The 12,250-nt window shown below is 34.6% G+C and overlaps 1 long non-coding RNA gene and 1 pseudogene across 2 annotated transcripts in view; one reads left to right on the top strand and one right to left on the bottom strand.

Annotated features, from left to right (window-relative positions):
* LOC308630847 overlaps positions 1-12,250 on the bottom strand; it is a 499,668-nt gene that overhangs the window by 72,359 nt on the left and 415,059 nt on the right. The window lies entirely within an intron of this gene.
* LOC308631084 (large ribosomal subunit protein eL29-like) lies at positions 6,258-6,727 on the top strand (annotated as a pseudogene). Its single transcript has one exon. The product of its transcript is annotated as a large ribosomal subunit protein eL29-like (transcript).

Here is a 12,250-nt window from a genome sequence, read left to right as displayed (position 1 = left end):
TTTGCCCCAACGGGTTTTAAAGCTCTTAGTTTTAAATATATTTGCCCAATTCCTTCAACCAAACTTTTTCATATTTGGAGCCTATTTTGTTTTACTATCTAACAAGTATATCTTAGATTACAAAAGTAATCTCAGTAGTAACAAATGTGTTACACTCCACATGATTGTGATATCTAGAGGAATAATCTGGGGTGTAGATGTAAATATAGATGACATCCTGTATACATGGTAATTGAAGCCTTGGGCATTGATGAACTTGTCCAGAGACAGAATATAATTTACCAAGAAAAGTGTACCTAGACCACAATTGAGGAGATTGCATTGAGAGAGAGATGGTGATGGTCCAAAGTGTGTTAAGGATAAGAACTGTCCCCTTGACTTCACAATATGCTATAATGATGACCTTAGCAAGAATTCATCTTTGGGGAAATCTTAGTGAAATGTTACCACAAGAACTTAAAGCTACATGATGTTTCCTGGAAGTGTTTTAAGTAGCCTCAAACAAAAAACAATCTTATTTGAAGGCTATTTAAATATCAATGGGGAATGAATGACTGCATAAGATTGCAATACACCCCTATACTGGAATGTAATGCAGTTGTTGAAAGTGATCAAATCTATGTAGGATGATATTAGAAGGATGTCCAGATAGATTAGAGAAAAAGCACACTACAGATCAGTGTGAATAGCCTGATCCATCTTTGTAAAAACTGTATAAATAGATAGATAGATAGATTGATGTAACTATAAACAGAGAGAATTGAAAAGAATTTGTGTCTTAATGGTAAGTTCTTCGCAGCGCTGCTAAGTGGTGGGAGGAGGAGGATGGGGAGGGTAAAATTTAAATGGTGAGATTATAAATATTTGTACTTTTTGTATTACCTCAAATTAAAAAAAAATAAAACCTGGTCATGTGTTAAATCTCCCTTTCACTTTGTGGTGTAAATGGTTAGTTTATAAAAATCTAACCCAATATAAAGTCTGAATGTATAAAATAACTACTTCCACAAATATATTAGGCAAATATATAATGTCACAACAGGCAAAGAAAGTTCAATTGACACAGTCACTATTTGGAATCTCTTTTGTAGTACAAAATAATTATTTTATGAGTAAGTCAAATATTAACATATTCAAAGTGGTAGACTTCCTTATAAACATTTTGTCTAACTTGAAAATTTTGTATATACTTATCAACTGAAGATCTATGCTTAGTGAGTACTTCCCTGGATTAACAATTTTGTTTTATTTACTTTATTAATGAGTAAGTTCTATCTTAAATCAAACAATGATGAAAAACAGTCCAGGATTCATGAGCCCATTAATTTCCCTTTACTTTGGCAAATGAATGGTGTGTGTGTGCACACACACATATGTGTGTATATGTGTGTTTTGCGGGGAAGAATTCACATATAAATATATATTATATATCCATTTACATTTTGCATATGTATAAAAATAATGTTTACAATTTCATGTTGGGGAATGCAGTATGTCAATATCATATGCAAAGAGTTTTTAAATAAACTTTATGTGTCTATATCTATGTAGTTATATAGGAAATGATAAATTGATTAGCTTATACATTATTCCCAAACAGAATTCTCAATATTTGCTTATTCATACAAAAATGGAACTATCTTATCCATTTTAATATTTTCATTCACTAAATTTCATGCCATCTTCAAATGTTATCAAATACAAAATATAAAATGTAAGCAGATATGATATACTAGATATTTTAAAAGTTGTTTTTAATGTTCATCACCTTGAGTTTAATTTTAGGAAAGAGGAATAAGTCACTACCAGTATATTGTTGTTTTAATTAATATGATTCAAAAATGAAGATGAATGAATTATAGAACATTCTGAGAATTCTAGGAAGGGATTCAATATATATACAAAGTATATTTTTCTATCAGTTGCATTTAGTCTCATAATTAGTTCAACTTTATTCAATAAATATATAAAACATCCTTGACCAAAGTCTGCTAAATTTGCATTTTTTTGTAATTTGATAGTAACTTATTAATTTGAATCACTCTCCAGAGTGATTTAATTAAAGCACCTACAACCTGAAGCAAGAAAGGACGTTAAGGAAGGAGAAGTTTAAAAGTGTTCTTTTTCTTACTTATATATAATTCACTAAAATTCCATTCTTTTTCATCATTTAATATTCACACTTTGAACATAAATATAATTTATAATCATAATGTATGAAGGACCACAGATGCACACACAAAGAATAATTGGATTTCTAAAAAGACCCAGGAGTAAATATTGATTTTTGATAATTTGATGCCTAAGAAATCATTTAGAATGTATGAATATGCTTGTTGTTTTATTATCTTTCCACTCTAGCTCTTGTAAGTTAAACCACTGTTTCAAGCACAAAAATCTTAAAAAAATAATTTTGTGAAATTCTGAAAAGTTTAGAAATGCAACACTAAAACCTAATTTTAAACATAGACATTGTCTTTGTCTATGTGAGTCACAGAGTGAAAGTAATAAACGGTTTTTGGCCCGTCATCCTTCTTTTAGACATTGTATAATCGCTCAAAGATCTTAGCTGGTTTATATTTGAGTATCTCATTGATGATTTTACATACGGGTTATATGGTAGCCCATTCTAGTATTTAAAATTCCATTTTCTCAGGAAGAACTTCTCTAGGATAAATGAGATAGACAACAGTTAAAAATGACAAAAAAATATTAAAAATATTCATTCTTGTTTTTGAGGAAAAGCAGATAGTCTCTCAGGGAATTTCACTGTCCTGAGACAATTAAGAGAGAGATTCTTACTGCAGATTCTGATTCAATAGGTCTAGGGTGGAGGCTGAGACTGCTAGACAGGGCTAGACAGAATTCCAAAAAAGGTTACTTCAAGTACCTGACCTTTTAGAGAATCAAGATCTCTTTGACAATTTTCCTACCTTTTTTTTTTTGGCTTCCCCTGTCCTTCCCCAGAGATCTCACCATCATAGGAAACAAAAAAGGGAAAACACTTTAAAAGTGTAAAGCATTAAAGAACTTTAATGTTTTCTTATTTATTATTGTCCCCAGGTGTGTCCCCCAAACTTTCACCTTTCCTTTCTTCCACTATGGCCCTTCCTACATTTACAAACCCCTGGGATTGGAGCTATTTCTAGAAGACCCTGTTTTGTAATAGATAAACCCTAGCAAACCAAACCATCTTCATTGTTATATTAACCTTGCTCTGCTCTTTTTCTATTTACATTTTAGAGAAACCTTCTTTAAAAAAAAAAAAAACAGTTTTAAGGGCTGGGTTGTGGTGGAGTACTTGCCTAGCATGTTTGGGGCACTGGTTTTGATCCTCAGCACCATATAAAAATAAATAAATAAATAAATAAATGTATTGTGTCCATCTACAACTAAAAATATTTTTTTAATTTTTTTCTATTGTCGATGGACCTTTTATTTATTTCTATGTGGTGCTAAGGATCGAACCCAGTCCTCATACGTTTGAAGCAAGTGCTCCACCACTGAGCTACAATCTAAGCCCCTAAAAAGAAAACTTCTTGAGATAAAATCTTATATAAAAGCATTTTGGTAAGCCAAAAGGGAAGATTATTATTTTTTTTCCAGAAAGGTGGGTCTCATTAATGGTTTATTTCTGGCAATCAGGAACTAGGAAAGGAAGCATTATCTTTATAAAAAGCTCTAACCTGTCTGTGGGGGAAAGAAAAAGCTAGACTTTGAGTATTTTAAGGATAGCAGTCTGGTAAGTTAGACCATATTTTATTCCTTTTCTACGTCTGGTTTAGTGTTTGATTCCTGGTAGTTACTTAACAAACAGCTATTTATATGTTAAGGAAAATAAAGTTAGTTATATATTTCTCAGTGCTAATAAAAATTGATGCTGAAAATCTGACAAAGAAAACAGATGGTCCTCCTAAGCCCCTTTCAAATCCCTCTGCAGTCATGCCTTTTTTTCCTGGATCTGACAGGTTTTATAGTTTGATATAATTGATGACTAATATCGACACAATGGAAGCAACAAATTGATTCTCTCTGGAAGAAAAATCTAGGGCATTCTCTCAAACTTATGTTACTTGTTCATTATAATTTAGGATAGGGAGAAGACAGGCTTCTGACCTGCAGATCAAAAGAATACCTGATATCTAGCCCCAGATTTACCACTAAAAAATCCCAGAGCAAAGCACTTCATCTTTCTTACTGCAGATTCTGATTCAATAGGTTAGGGTGGAGGCTGAGACTGCGTTTCTAACAAACTTGTCTGATCATAAAGCTGACCTTAAACTACCCTTAGAGCAGCATGTCCTTAAGGTACCTAACCCATATGTAGATAATAGCAGTTATATTTTCTATACAGTTCACCTATGTGAGTAAAAGATAAGAAAAATGTTTGGAAAGTAAAGAACTATGGAGATTTGTATCAGTTAAAATATTAGTGTTTCATTTTTAAAACAAACCAAATATGAAAATCCAACCTTGAAAAATAGATAAAATGTGAAATACTTTACTTTCCTTGATAATTGTTTGATATATAAGAGATATTATGATGATTTTCAATTTTTGATATTCCCTAATGATTTTAAAGTGGTTAACTAAACATTAAAAATTACATTTAAAGCATGATTTCTTACAAGAACTATTATCACGGAAAGCTTTGTATGCCAGTAATTTACTATAAACGTGATATTTGCAGTCAGAGTCTACTTAATACCTAGATAATCATTCAATTTCTTTCTATCTGATTCAAAGTCTTCAGTGAACTCAATTCAAAGAACAAATTTCACCATTTTTTCCCTGAGTGAATTGAGTGTCAGCTGTAGCCCTTTGTTTAAGTATCAAGCACACACTTATGATTGGAGAAAATTCACACAATACAGTAACACACTAGAAATAATAAAGTCCACTGTTTTAGAAAAGTAAATGTTTTAGTAAATGTTTTGCAAATGTACAGAGGCAATATTTTCTTGCTAGCTTGAAATTTTTTTAAGAAAGAGTGAGAGAGAGAGAGAGAGAGAGAGAGAGAGAGAGAGAGAGAGAGGAATTTTGGTGGACACAACATCCTTGTTTGTATGTGGTGCTGAGGATCGAACCCAGGCCGCACGCATGCCAGGCGAGCGCGCTACCTCGTGAGCCACATCCCCAGCCCTTGAAATTTTCTTATATAAGTTAGAACTTATTTAGATATATTCAAAATAGTTCTAAATTGGTGGACAATAACAAGCCAGAATCTATAGGTTGATTAAGAGTCTAGGAAAGAAAGAGAGAGAGAGAGAGACGGGGAGAGAATGCTGGCGAAAGAGAGAACGCCAGTGCACTAATGTAAGGATTTTTGCCAATCACGTAGTTCTTACAAATTTACACTGAGCCAATGAATCTAAGGATGAAAGCAGTACATGTATCATCTAGGCTGTTAAGCAGAGAAACTGGAAAGAAACCACAAATGTTCTGGATATTGAGAACTAGGAGTTGGCATGAAGTATCTGTTCAGCTGTATCTAAAATTACACCATCAGTTTTAGTGATTTTGTAATTTGGCTGCTGGACAGAAAAATAGAAAATGAAGTTTAAAACCAGTTAATATTAAATTATTATAGGCTGAAAAAGTGATTTCCACAAGTTGCCCTTTAAAGAATAAAAATATACACATCCTAGTTATCCTAGATGATCTGAATAGCAATGGCCTGGCACTTTCACCCTACTTCATTTCTGTAATTGATCAGTTGGAAACATTTTGTTAAACACGGTCTTTTCTCTATCTGATGTTAATAGCTTCTTGTTTATATGACCGAATATGATATTGACTATAAAGACTATGTGAGATTTTAGTTTTATACTTTTATGTTTACAGTAACAGCAAGGATTAGCAGATGCCCTATATACTTTCTTGATTTACTGGGTAGTAAAACCAGGAACAAAGAAATAAAAGAAGTCAGAGATTTGATGACAGTATAGGGGCTTTTATTAAATCCAGTTTGGGAAGACAGTTAACTGCTTCCAAACGTATTTATAAAAGTCCTCGTCAAAAACTGTATATTTGAACCATATTGACTAGATATTGAGAACAGTTTGATATGCAACAGATGTTCATAGCACCACTATTCATGATAGCCAAGGGTAGAAACAGCCCAGATATTTATCAATAGATGAATAAACTAGTTGTAGTATATACATACAATGGAATAATATTCAGTCAAGAAAAAAGAATAAATTCTTCTTCTTCATGTTTCAACTGCTCTGGGAGCAGAGGCTTACAATGCCAACATGGCCAAGTCCAAGAACCATACCACAACAACTAATCCTGAACACAGCACAGAAATAGCATCAAGAAACCCCAATCACAATATTATGAATCTCTTAAAGAGGTAGATCCCAAGTTCCTGAGAAATATGTGTTTTGCCAAAGAGCACAACAAGGACCTGAAAAAGATGCAAGAATATAACACCAAGCCATGAGTGCACGTGCCAGGCTATGAAGACCCTTCTAAACCCTAAGGAGGCTAAGCGCAAGTTTGACCGCCTTGCCTTGCTTACCCATCCCAAGCTCAGGAAGCATGCTCATGCCCACATGGCCAGGGATCTCAGGCTCTGCCAGCCAAAGGCCAAAACCCAAGCCCAAGCCAAGACCCAGGCTGCAACTCCAGCTCCACTATAAGCTCTAGCTCCATTCCAGCTCCTGCTCCAAAAAGTGCCCAGGCCCCCAAGGGTGCAAAGGTCCCTATGAAGACTCCATAGTAAAAGCCTCTGCGAAGGTGAGGACAGACGGATTGGTGTGACCCCTGAGCCCCTGTCTACAGGGAGGGGTGTTCTCCTGTGCTGTTTGTACAAATAAAATCCAGAGGCCGGGAAAAAATAAAATAAAATAGCTAGGCATGATGGTGCATGTCTGTAATTCCAGCGACTCAGGAGGCTGAGGTAGGAGGATCACAAATTCAAGGCCAGCTTGGGCAATTTAGCTAGATTATATCTCAAAATAAAATTAAAAGGGCTGGGAGGTGACTCAGTTGTAGAACACCCCTGGGTTCAATCCCCAGTGTTTAAAAAAAATAAAATAAAATACTGATACATGATAACAATGTGGATGAACCTCAAATACACTATGCTAACTAAAAGAAGAGAGACAAAATGGTCACATGCTCTATGACTTCATCTACATGAAATATTCAGAATAAGTAATCTGCAGAGACAGAAAGCATGATGGTTAACAGGGGCAGGGGAAACAGAGAATGGAGACTTATAGGAATGGGGTTTCCTTCTAGAGTGGTGAAATGTTTTGAACTAGAGGTAGTGATGGTGCAACATTGTGTATGTACTAAAGGCACTGAATCATTCTTTTCAAAAGGGATAGTTTTATATTATGTGAATTTTGCTCCAATAAAAATAACATTTTGACAATGAACAAATGTACATGTCATTAATTAATGCCTAGTGTTAAGCAATGAGCAATGAATGAATAAGACTAGAGTCCTCTTGATACAGTTTCTTTTAGATTTTTGGATTCCCCCTTCTAGAAACAGTGGAACCAGAAGCAGTAGTAAAATCCTACCATTGAGAAGGGGGAGAATATTAGATAACAAATAGTCTAACCTCCTTGTTTTACAGCTGAGAAAGCTGAGACCCACAACTGTGACTGGTCTTAATGAATTAGATAACACAGCTAGTTAGTCTCATCAGCAGAATAAAATAGAGGCCCAGATTTCTAGCGCTCTTTTTGTTATTCCTCCTTTCTTCAGCCATGACCCCAGGTCTCTTGGAAGGGTGGAGCTGGTGGAGGAGGAAAGAGTTGGCCAGACAACAGCTGTAATGAAGTTAGTTTACTCTTGTGGATCAGAACTCAGGCCATATTTGGGTGTGGAGGGAACACAGCTGTACTAAGGGGAGGAAAAGCAAAGTGGGTGGTAAATAAATTATCAAAAGTCTAAAATGCAAATGTCCCAGTGCTGGATGCAATTCTGTTCTCAGGAGACAGATACCTACAATTTTAACCCTTTTTCCTAATGGAGGTTATTTAACTTAAAAGGAGACAGAAGACCAAGGAAAATAAATACATGTATCCTTCATATAAACATTAAAATCATTTGAATTTGGTAGAATTTTAGGATTCAAGTCTATTTCAGAGGAAATGTGGCTAATGGTAGTATTTACACTTGTATTTTGAAATAATACAGTTTATATGGAGAGGTGAATTCTTTTGTGATTCCTTCCAAAGATACTGCTTTAAAATTTCAGTTTCTTAAATATCCCCTCATAAGGAGGCTTTTTAAAAATAAGATAGATCAGTGGAAAGAGATTGAAATTATCATTAAAAGGAATACTGGAGGATTCTTTTATTTATACAAAAAAGTGAACTGAGCTTTTAAATAGCATGTGGGGTGTGTGTGTGTGTGTGTGTGTGTGTGTGTGTGTGTGTGTGTGTTTTAAAGTTCAGCGCTGATGGAAATGTGCCAAGGACTGTAATACTAAGAACTGGAACATAGCCAACTGCCTTTGGTTTGGAGAAGGCGAGCACGAGCCAGAGAATGCTCTCAGTATTGGTGGGAGGTTATTTGAACTTGAGGGGGTCAGCCTATTTGAAGCCCAGAGCAGAAAGAAACAGTGGTTCTCTGATAATTTGGGTAGTAATCCCAGCAGGGGAGCCCATCAACTTTGTTTTCTCCTAGACAGAAGTGTCTCCAGGCTATGGCTTAATCTTCCCAAGACTTTAACTTTGAGGAATCATGGTATCTTTGTTAGAAGCAGATCTTGCATGCTTACTTAGCAAACTCTTTCTTCCATAAACAGACATTATAGAAGGTGAAATTCTAGGACTTGATCATTGCTCAAGGCATCTCGTAAACCACTGCAGTAAGAACACCGCAAAATCACTATGATGAATGGACACTTTTCATCAGTATACTGATCCATGTGTTTTTCTCTTTCCTATTCTTTCGTTTTGGCATCTTTCTTTCTTTCTTCTTCTTTTTTAATGTTTCTTCTTTTTTTTTAATGTACTGTTATTCTATTTTCTTTTTAATTTTTTTTGTTTTAATTAGTTATACATGACGGTAGAATGCATATCTGCACTTTGATATATCATATATAGATGGGATATAACTTCTCATGTTGCAGAATCACATTGGTCATGCAGTCACATGTATACATACAGTAATAATATCTGTTTCATTCTACTATCTTTCCTATCCACACATCCCCTCCCATTCCCTCCCATCACTTCCCTCTACCTAATCTAAGGTAACATTATTCTTCCCTAGTGCCCCTTGCCTTATTGTGAATTAGTATCCACATATTAAACACTTGGCCTTTGATTTTGTGGGATTGTCTTATTTTGCTTAGCAGGATATTCTCCAACTCCAACCATTACTGGCAAATGCCATAATTTTACTCTTCTTTAAAGCTGAGTAATATTCCATTGAGTATATATACCATATTTTCTTACTATACCATTCATCTATTGAGGGACACCTAGGTTGGTTCCATAGTCTAACTATTGAATTGAGCTGTTGTAAGCATTGATGTGGCTAAATCTATAGAATGTTGATTTTAAGTCCTTTGGGTATAAGCCAAGGAGTGGGATAGCTGGGTCAAATGGTGGTTCCATTCCCAATTTTCTGAGGAATCTCCATACTACTTTCCACAGTGGTTGTACCAATTTGCAGTCCTACCAGCAATGTGTGAGTGTACCTTTTCACCACATCCTGGCCAACATTTACTGTTGCTTGTATTCTTGATGATTTCCATTCTGACAAGAGTGAGATGAAATCTTAGAGTAGTTTTGATTTGCATTTCTCTAATTGCTAGAGATGTTGAACACTTTTTCATATATTTGTTGATCAATTATATTTCTTCTTCTGTGAAGTGTCTGTTCAGTTTCTTAGCCCATTTATTGATTGGGTTTTTTTTTTTTTTGGTGTTAAGTTTTTTGAGTTCTTTATATATCCTAGAAATTAATGCTTTATTGGAGGTGTATGTGGTAAAGATCTTCTCACTTTATTATTTTCTTTGCTGAGAAAAAGTTTTTTAATTTGAATCCATCCATTTATTCTTTTTAAATTTTTTTTTGTAGTTGTAGATGGATAGAATGTCTTTATTATATTTGTTTATTTTTATGTGGCTATGAGGATCAAACCCAGTGTCTCACACATGCTAGGCAAGCACTCTGCTACTGAATTATAGTCCTGGCCCAATTCTTAATTTTACTTCTTGCACTTTAGGAGTCTTATTAAGAAAGACAGATCCTAGGCAGACATGGTGAAGATTTTGGCCTATTTTTTCTTCTATTAAGCACAGGGTCTCTGTTCTAGTGCCTAAGTCTTTGATCCATTTGAGTTGATTTTTGTGCAGGGTGAGAGATAGAAGTTTAATTTCATTTTGCTACATATGGATTTCCAGTTTTGCCAGCACCATTTGTTGAATAGGCTATCTTTTCTCCAGTGAATGTTTTTGGCAACTTTGTGTAGTATGACATAACCATATTTATGTGAGTTTGTGTCTGTGTCCTCTATTCTGTACCATTGGTCTACCATTGTGCCAATACCATGCTGTTTATATTAAACTATACTAACTTTGTAGTGTAGTTTAAGGTCTGGTATTGTGATGCCTCCTGCTTAACTTTTCTTGCTAAGGATTGCTTTAGCTATTCTGGGTCTCTTATTTTCCCAAATAAATTTCATGATTGCTTTTTATATTTCTATGAAGAATGTCATTGGGATTTTAGAAGCTATATATGCTAAACCCAAGGCCAGCATCATTCTAAATGGAGAAAAAAATTGAAAGCATTCCCACTAAAAACTGGAACAAGACAGGGATGTCCTCTTTCATCACTTCTATTGAACATTATTCTTGAAACTCTAGCCACAGCAATAGACAAAAGAAAGAAATTTAAGGGATACAAATAGGTAAAGAAGAACTCAAACTATAACTATTTGCTGATGACATGATTTTATATCTAGAAGATCCAGAAAACTTCTAGAACTAATAAATGAATTCAGCAAATTAGCAGAATATAAAATCAACACCCATAAATCAAATGCATTGTTATACATCAACGATGAATCCACTGACAGAGAAATTAGGAAAACTACTCCATTCACAATAGCCTCAAAAACAAAAAACAAAAAACAAAAAAACCTGGGAATCAATCTAACAAAAGAGATGAAAAGCCTCTACAATGAAAACTATAGAACACTAAAGAAAGAAATTAAAGAAAACCTCAGAAGATGGAAAGATCTCCCATGCTCCTGGATGGGCAGAATTAATATTGTCAAAGTGGCCATACTACCAAAAGCATTATATAGATTTAATGCATTCTATTTTTTTTTATATTTCTCCAAACCATCTCTTCCTCTCCAGTCTATTAGAATACTTTTCCAGGTCAGATCCTTTAAATACACCTATAAATATGGGCACTCTCTAACCTTAGATATCAAAACCAAAGCTAAATTCCCACTTTCAGATTTCTTTCTCTCTCTCTCTCTCTCTCTCTCTCTCTCTCTCTCTCTCTCTCTCTCTTTTCTCTCTCTCTTCTCAAGGCTATTCAACTCATAGGACACAGATTTGACCTTTTCCTAGGCCTAAAGTTGTTCCCTTTTTCCCTATCATTTTATAGTAGTATCTCAGTGACCTTCTTTATTGATGTGACCCTCTAATATCATCCTCTTTTTCATTGATAAAAATTTTGACAGTTTTTAGTATCAAAAATTCTTTTGACAGTGACTATAAAACTTGAATTTTAGTGATTTATATGCACTCCTAATTTATTGTTATTACGGTGAATGAATCTATTTCTGACATTTAGTTTACATTCTACTTCTGTAAATTTAGCTCATGTGTAAAACCAGACCTCTTCATTGCTCATGTAGCAGTTATCTATGTCCTTGGGCATAAAAGAACACACTGATATATTTTTGCAACTACTCATATCTAGATTTGTCTCATTCCAGAATTTTCTTGGTCCTTTGGGTCTGAAGTCGCTAGTGGGCTAAGCTGAGTTCTCTACTGCAGATGCTTTTCTGACTCACAAGAAAAAATTTTTTTTTTTGGAGAGGGAAATATCATGACAGCACAAAACTCATAGAAACAGTGGAAAATAAGTGTTTTTTTTTTTTTTTTGCAACAGGTTAAGGAAACAATGAACAATAAGATGCCAAACATGAGAGACTCACTTTGCTTATTTAGAGTGGCAGCTAGGCTCTGCACATGTCTTGCATTTAGGCATAGATTTGTGGGAGGCCCTTTATGTGCTCAGAAAAACACTTGGGT

Source organism: Spermophilus citellus (genome assembly GCF_964194105.1).
Source record: "Spermophilus citellus genome assembly, chromosome: 11".
Lineage (NCBI taxonomy): Eukaryota > Metazoa > Chordata > Mammalia > Rodentia > Sciuridae > Spermophilus > Spermophilus citellus.
The sequence above is the reverse complement of the archived record's forward strand: the minus strand, read 5'-3'. Positions and strand labels throughout refer to the sequence as shown.